Here is a 9,177-nt window from a genome sequence, read left to right on the forward strand (position 1 = left end):
GTACTAAATTTTGGTATATTTGGCCATAAATCAAGCTGTAGAACACATTAGGCCAGCTCAAAGTTTCTAGATTCACTAGTATCAGACCATTTTATTGGTCTTGGTTATTGAAATTGAAAAGTAAAAAACAAACAAACAAGTTCAAATTCATGAGTGAAAGTTCTGTCCCACCTATCCTTTATGGACTGAATTGTGTCTCCTCCAAACTCATATTTGAAGTCTTAAAGCCCAGTTTTTCAGAATGTTACTCCATTTGGATATAGGGTCTTTAAAAAGGTAATTAAGTTAAAATGAAGTCATTGGGATAAGCCCTAGACCAATCATTATGAGAGTAAATTAGAACACTGATATGCACAAAAGAAAGATCATGTAAAAATAGAGAAGAAGATGGTCATCTATAAGCCAATAAAAGAAACTTCAGAAAAGACAATAATTATCTTGAACTTCCAGCCTCCAGAAAAGTGAGAAAATAAATTTCTGTTGTTTAAGTCCCACCATCTCCACCTCCCAGTCTGTGGTGCTTGTTATAGCAGCATTAGCAAACTAATACACCACCTATTTTCATTAACTTCTATGAAAAGTATATTTATTTTTTCCCTTATAAATTAGAAAAATTTGAGGTGAAAAATACATTAGAGGGGATCAATAGATTGGAAGAAGTGGAAGATCAAATTAGCGATTTAGAGGATGGGGTAGCAGAGGACAACCAATCAGAACAGCAACAAGAAAAAAGAACCCCCCAAATGAGGATAGTTTAAAGGGGCCTCTGGGATTACGTTAAACATAACAACATTTGTATCATAGCGGTACCAGGAGAGGAGAGTGAGCACAAGAAATTGAAAACCTATTTGAAAAAATAATGGAAAATTTCCTTAACCTGGTGAAGGAAGTAGATATATAAGCTCAGGAAGCTCAAAGAGTCCCAAACAAGATGAATCTAAAGAGGCCCACACCAAGACACATTCTATTTAAAATTCTAAAGGCTAAAGACAAAGAGAGAATCTTAAAAGTAGCAAGAAAAAAGTAACTATTTACCTACAAGGGAGCTCCCATAAGATTGTCAGCTGATTTTTCAACAGAAACTGCAGACCAGAAGGGATTGACAGAAAATATTCAAGGTGATGAAAAGCAGGAACCTACAACCAAGATCATTCAATCCAGCAAAGCTATCATTTAGACTTGAAGGATAGATAAGAACTTCCCAGATAAGAGAAGCTAAAGAAGTTCATGATCACCAAGCCAGTATTACAGGAAATGTTGGGAGGACTTCTTTAAGAAGAAGAAAAAAAATACGTATCAAAAATATGAATAATAAAATAATTACGTATCTATCAACAAGTATTTTAAATAAAAAAGAATACTCCAATCAAAAAATAGAGTGGTTGAATGGAAAAAGACCCTTACATATGCTGCCTACAAGAGACTCACTTCAGATTGAAAGACAAACACAGACTGCGAGTAAAGGGGTGGAAAAGATATTTCATGAAAATGGAAATGAAAAAAAAAAATCTGGGGTAGCAATACTTACATCAGACAAAATAGACTTTAAAATAAAGGCTGTAGCAAGAGATAAAGAAGGACCCAGTAATCCCACTCTGGGTATTTATCCAAAGAATCCCAAAGCACTACTTCGAAGGGACATGTGCATTCATATATTCATGGTAGTATTATTTACAATAGCCAACAATGGAGGAAACGTGGTGTCCCTCAGTGGATGAATGGATAAACAAGAGATGATACATACATACAATGGACTATTACTCAGTCATAAAAATAATCAATCAATCAACCAACCATTCAATCAAATATTGCCATCTGCAACAACATGGATGGACCTAAAAGGTATTGTGCTGAGTGGAATATGTCACGTGGTTCCACTTATATGTGGAATCTAGAGAACAAAATAAACAAAATAGAAACAGACTCCTAGATACAGAGAACGTTTTGTTACCAGATGGGAGGGGGTTTATGGGAAGTGACTGAAAAAGAGGAAAGGGGTTAAGAAGTACAAATTGGTAGTCACAATATAGTCATGAAGATGTAAATTATAGCATAGGGAATATAGTAAATAATATTGTAATAACTATGTATGGTGTCAGATAGATAACAGATTATCAGGGTAATTAGTAAGTTATATAATGTCTAATCACTATGTTGTATACCTCAAACTAATATAATATTATATTCCAAGTATAATTGAAAAATAAAAAAATATTAAAAAATAGAATTAGGAAAATGTAATAGTAAAGAGAATGCAAATTACCTTGTATGGATACAATCATTGTTAATTGCTTTAAGCAAAGGTACTTAACTTTCTAGCTAACATTTGTAAAGCATTTATAAAGGTCTTTTGTTTTTCTTTTCACAATTGCTCATTAAAACAAGCAAGTGAGGAAGTTATTATTATTAGCCACAGTTTACACAGGAGGAAGCTAAGCAACTTCTCTAAGAAATTTAGCCAGTAAAGAGCAAGGAGTTTGCACCTAGTTCTTTGAACTTGAACCCCCTTCTCCCTCACATCAAAACTGTATTCCTGGAACTTATGACTGGTTATGTTTCTGGGAAAGGCACTACAAGTTAAAATGATGTAAGTCTAATCTGATTTATATTATACATCTATGTATTTTAACATTTATTTATATTATAATGGAGGTTATAATATGAACCAAGTGCTTGGTTCTCAAATTATTACAAAAGAACAAAAGTACCATATGTGATCAAGTATAAGTTATGCACCTCTACAGTATACAGTGAAAATAGTGATATAATATCTGCTCTTATAAAACTTAATTTCATTTTTCACATAATCCCCAAGAGAGGGCCTGTGCAGAATGGGATAAAGAGCTGGAGGTTTTGTGGAAACAGCTGGAGATTCCTGGTTTTCGGAGGTTTTTCCCAAGGCTGAGTGCTGGAGTAACTCATGGGAGAGATGCAGTAGGGATAGGGAAGGTCATTTGAAGCCTGAAACTTGATATCTTCTCACTAGAGTCTGTCAGGAGGCAGATGTGCTGGCTGGGGTATCTGTGTGAGTTGGTATGACACTGTGGGTAAACTGAAGTGTGGGCATCTCTAGATGAACTCTTGTTTGTAGAGGGAAGCCTTTTCTGTTTTTGGCTCTCAGGTTTAGCCAAAGAATCAGCAGCTGACCTGGCCATTTGGTATAGAATGCTGTTTCTCCCCTACAGAAAACCATGCTCTACCACTTTGCAGTGCAAAATGGCTGGACTTAATACCCAGAAATAAGCTTGTGGGTGCAGCGAGGTCCCTCTGAGTGAGGATGAAACGTCCAACTCCAAACCAAAGGCCCCCTGGAAAATCTGCTCCTCCTTTGCAGAAAAGACAGGAAAATAAGTATACTCAGTGAACTGCTTTCCTGCATCCCTAACAGCCATGGCCCTACCCATAGTTGCCTATTTTCCTGATGATCTAACAACAGTGAGCTTGTTTTCTCTCTTTCAAGTCACCTCGTTCTCACTGGATGTGAAATTGAAAGCATCTGTGTGGGGAGTCTTTGGCTATCTGTGCCTCATACTAGTGTAGAAGGAAGATTTTTTTAAAGGAAGTCCTTGTCCTGAGCCTGCAGCTAGAAGGAAGGATGGCCATTGTTATTTTTAGAAGGTTGGTGAGTGTGTAGCTGTTATTTGTAGACAATAGCCCAGATTGAGATCTGCAGATGGCTTATGGTGAGTGATTTTTCCATGGAGTTCCAACATTTCCTGTGAGCCCTCTAATAAGGAATATAATTTAGATGTCTATTTAGAAAACGTGTTTGGATGGAGAGGTGATTTGTCATGTTGTCTTTCTGTGTCCTGGTGAGAAATCTTACAACAGCCAAGCTAGAAGAAACATTTAGGGCTTTGTGACAAGGACCTCACTTAGGCAGTCTTCACTATCCTTTTACTTCATTTTAAATATAAACAAAATAAAAAAGCAAATCAACAAACAAAAACTCCAAAAAACAATATAAAGTAATTTAAGGCTAGTTGGTCAGTTTTCTAAGTTTTTCCCTCTTCTCCTCCTTTGGATCTGTCTATCTATCTATCTATCTATCTATCTATCTATCTATCTATCATCTATCTTTCATCTATCTAAATTTAATAGAAAACCAGAAATCACAGATGTCTCTCATCCTTACATTTCAGTGGGAAAACTAGTCTTTTGCTTGCTGTGAAATCTCACTGCACTGACCTTTGGACAAACTTTTGGGCCTGAAGCAAGTGACCCAATTGTATCCTATTGTCTATAGCCATGATGGAAAAAGGAAGTGGATCCTAAAAAAGGAAGAAAGAATTATAGGTCCTGTGAGATTGTTCAGTTCAACTCCAGCTTCTCTGGAAAATGAGTCCAAAATTTCCTTGATAGATGAATATCGATTGTTTTCTCCTCAAAATTTCCCCAAATTGATGACCTCCTCCAGCGATATCCTAGCCTTTTTCTCTTTTGAGGTTCATTTTTAGTATGCATTTGTCTGTTTGCTTTTTAATCAATAATTAAGTATCATATTAAGTTGGGCTTCTAATGTAATGTTAGCAAACCCCACTGGCATTCACATTTTACAGTCTTTCTCTTTTCTACATAAAATGTTTTAGGAAATTAATATTTAGCTGGCTTGAAAATTTAATTAAAGGTTGATGTTTAGTCTTTTTGGCTTAATAATTGATTGCCAGTGGAGTTTTACTTTTCTTATTCTTAGCACCTTATTCTTAGCAGATAGCCTAGTACCCTTCCTTGACTGAAACTGTAATAGATCCATAGTCTGAGACTGGATTCTCATGAGAAAAAGTGCAGGAGAAACAGGAAATGGGAACTTGGGAGTTTGTTCTCATGACATGGGTTCAGTGGAAACAATGGGATGGGTCCACTTTTTTTCAAAAATTTTCAGATGACTTTCTTCTTTGATGATCTTTCTTTCTCCTGACCCTTCCACCCACTTCTATTCCCTCCTAAGGATGGGAAGCAGGACATTTTCACAAAGCCTTTGTTCCTGCAAAGAGACTATGCTCTTTCTGTAGCCAAATTCTCACTTCCCATTCTCGCTTTTCAGGTATCCCGTGGACTTCCTGCAGGAATATCTCTAGATAGCTGAGGCTTTCCTACCCATATTTTATACAAAAGGAAAGATAAAGAAACCCTTTAATTTATGTAAAGTCTTAAATTACTTTAAAAAATATTACAACATAAGATATAAAACACTACTTTAAATATCAATTGTCCATTTAATGTCAGCAAGAGCCTCATCAAAACTGTTAAAAGGAAGGTAATATTCTTTCCAGGGGCAGGAGCTATAATGTGAGTTGGCTGTGATCTGGTGGGCTTGCAGGAGGTGCTCAGTCATCAAGGAATTCAGGGTGTAGGTGGGAGCTGCATCCACTACAGACAGCTGGTGGAACAGGGAATTTAAGAGTGATTATTGTTACCTTTTACAATGAGTGTTTCTTGTAGTGATAGAGAAGCTTCAGTGAGTCTCTATTACTTTTCAATGTCCCAACATTGCCTAGACCCTGCAGAGACAATAGGGCTGCTCATATATTGTGGCTAACTAGTTAAGATGACCTCAAAGTGGAAGACTTTCTTCATTCAACTTCTAAACTGATGGTTGTTCTCAGTGTCCTAGGCTTTAATTCTTGACCTTCCAAGCACATTTCACAACAGCTAACACTTCTACCTTAAACTGTGTACCATTAGAGATATCTCACTTGCCTCCACTCCACATCTATTGAGACTCTCTTTGCAACATTATCTCAACACCAGTCTTGAAGAAGCAAACAGCTCCTCAGCTTCTATCTCTCTACTCAGGGTTGGCCTTATTTCTTTGACCTTCTCTGGTGCATGCCATAAATTGCTTTACTAAACTAATATTGCTGTGTACCAATGTTCTACATACAAAGCTTCCTCCAACTTAATTTGAATTGGTTCATATGCAGTAGTTCAGGAGAAAATCAATATCTTTTATGTTTTGACTTAGAATACAATACCCAATGCTTAAAATAAAGGTTTTTGCCTTTCTCTACCCTTAGAGTAAACTTCTTCTTCAAACAAACTTCTTTGTAATAGTATTTGAAAAGTAGCAGGGAATTTAGAGTGCTCAGAATATGGTTGAAAATTTGAGAATCTACAAATACAGGTTTAGAAAATTCCATTTAACTAGGACTCAGATAAGATGAAGAGAATTATCTGTATTGCTTAACTTCTCCTCCCTTACTCTCTCCCTCTCTATAATTTAATTCCACAAATGAGTTTAAAGGAGAAGGCCATTTACCAGCTGGGCTCCCACACATGGAAACTGTGAGTTTTGTATATTTATGGTCTTATCCTGCCACCCCAGAACATGCAACTGGTACAAATTGTGAAAATCAATATCAAATTTTCAGAGATCTTCCTAAATCTTTCCTGAAGGAAAGTTATCATCACTTTTGCATTGATGAAAAAACTAAAGCAAATGGAGGTAAACTTTCTTACCAACAAGTAAAATTTTTCTCCTGCTCAAATGCTCCATGCCCATTTGATAATTGTAGAAGAGCCATATGAAAACCAGTTCATATCTTGGCACCACTCACTAATCCTAACTCAGCTCTAATCACACTGTAAGAATGTACTTGCTGGTACTCATATTTGTTATTGAATTGTATGTTCAAGGCAAAATTTGCTCAACTAGATAAACAGGTTGACCATAGAACAGGATACTTGCCCTTGTTAATTTGTTTTAGGATTATAACCGAATTTATAACTTTCAGATGATTGCTGTAGGAGTATCACTAATGGTTATGAGTGACTCTACCATTTGTAAAACAGTATCAATTGAATTGCAGGTTTCAGGCAAGTAAATCTGAATGCCATTTCCACAGGCAAGAGATAAGTTTTGAAGAAACACTTGCTGGAAAAAAAAAAATTCTCAAAAGCAAATTCCATTTATCTTCTTCTGTTTTTTTTTTATGCTTTTCCCCAGCCCAAGCTCAAAAACAAACAAACAAACAATAAAACAACCAAGGAGAGAGGAAGAAAGGCAATGTCCTAAAGTATACGGACTGCGTAATGTTCCAAAAATGTTTTATTTTCCACTAGGAAAAACTAAAAATTAAGAAGCTTTTAGGACAATAAAAAATTCTTATAGACACTGATTTAATTTTTTTCTCTAAACTAAGGAGGGTCTAAAAAAATTTCTTACTTTTCCCAGTAGAACTATTTTACTCACCAAAGCATACGCACTTGCTAATTCAAACATATTCTTCTAGAAGGAGTGATATCACAAATGCTAGGACTGAAGAAATTGACAATGAAAGTACATCACATTGCAGCCATATCTAGAATTGTAAAGTGTCCTTCAGACACCCACATCAACCCTCAATATGTATGGAATGAGTTATCAAAATAGGTTCTATTTTGATGATCTGGTGAAGTAGTGTTGGAAAAAATACTGCACTCTAAAGTTCATCTTAATTGATTATGAGATCTTAGACACAGAGCTAAGTTCAGGTCATGAATTCTTAAAAAATTATTTTGCCCTAAGGAAGTCATCTAGACATAGGATGACCAACTGTCTCAGTTTGCCCTGGACGAAGGGATTTCCAAGGGATGAGAGACTTCTAGTGCTAAATAAAACAGGAACAATTTCAGGAAAACCGAGATGAATTGGTTACTCTAAAAAGCCACTCACACTGCTTACAAAAGCTTTTCAGGTTAAAAAAGAAAGCACTAAGTTAATGTCTCATAGAGAACTCTCAGAAGGCAAGAATGTGAGAAACACTGAGCCTATCTGTTTTTAGGAAAACATCTACTTCTGATGTCACTCACACACACACTCACTCACTCACTCACTCACTCATTCACTTATTCATTGATTTATTCATTCGTTCCAACACTGGTCATTTAACTCCCACTGTAGGCCATGTGCCTTGCTCAACTATGAAGTTACAGCAGTGATCAGATTAGTCAGGGATGGGCCATCAACGTGGTTGAGACAACTGCCTCTTACCCCTTGGGGAAAGGGCTATCTTTCTGAGTCATGTTGCTTTTTTCACCACACACAATATTTTTTTTAAAAACTGGCCTTAGCGAAATTATTTTTCATTTTTGCTTGTTTATTTTTCCGACTGCAAAAAGAGGAGAGATTTATTTTTCCAAAGAAAACCCAGAAAGGCATTATCTGTCCTGCCAGACAGTGAATTAGTGATCAGAATATGTAGATTTTAGTTCTTCTTAGGATATCATGTCTGACCCATTGTCTTATCAGTAAATGAGGGAAATGATACATGTCCTTTTTTCCTCCTAGAGATATGGCAAATTCTAAAAGAGAAACATTCATGAAAGTGCATAACATACTATATAAGTGCTCTGAAAAGTACTGCACATATGCAGCCATTAAGATTATCTGGAGAAGATAAACTAGATGTTAAAGAATAGGCAAGATTTTGTTAAAGATTATTTTTTCTTACAATGAGAATTTCAGAATGGTTATTTTAGAAATTACAGAAATATAAAAATAAAATAACCTTGCCACCAAACACAACTGGTGTGCAAGGATTTTTCACCTGTCTTATTCTTACTCAAACAGAAATCTTGAACCAGGACTGTGGCCGTTGTCACCACAGTGGAACCTGCGGCTATCTCAGACTGGGTACACTTGGGCTGTGACCTCTGCACTCTTGCAGCCCAACATGCTTCCCATGCCTTCATGAGGCCTTTGTGGCCATCCAGTTATATCTAATCTGGAGTCTCCAGTTCTGGGATACTGATGACAGAGAGACCTGAGAGAAAACAATCAGGGGCAATCAGGCTATCATGCAGAAGCGCTAAGTGAAGAGCTGGACAACATCTGAGTACAGGCAGGAGCCACCTCCGGTGGTAATGTGAGCAATGGGCATTAAGCAAGGGCCTGCCTCCAGCTTGAAAGCTCTGCTTGAGGACCATTAATCTTTTCTTTTATGAACATTTGTAGATATAATTTGCAAATTAAAGAAGAAAAACTCATAATCAGGTAGTCACCTTTTATTATGGTCTAAACAACTTCTATCCCAAGTTCTAACAGAAGAAAGGCTTCTTTCCATTTCACTGGCGAATAATCTAGTAAGAGAGAGGAGAAATTTGATTAAGCTAATTGCTAATGGGAGGGAAACAGAAACTAACAACTACAATGCTCAGAAGTCAAGGAATAAGTATACCACCTCAAAGAGGCCAAGC

Source organism: Pteropus vampyrus, unplaced genomic scaffold, assembly GCF_000151845.1.
Source record: "Pteropus vampyrus isolate Shadow unplaced genomic scaffold, Pvam_2.0 Scaffold509, whole genome shotgun sequence".
Taxonomy (NCBI): domain Eukaryota; kingdom Metazoa; phylum Chordata; class Mammalia; order Chiroptera; family Pteropodidae; genus Pteropus; species Pteropus vampyrus.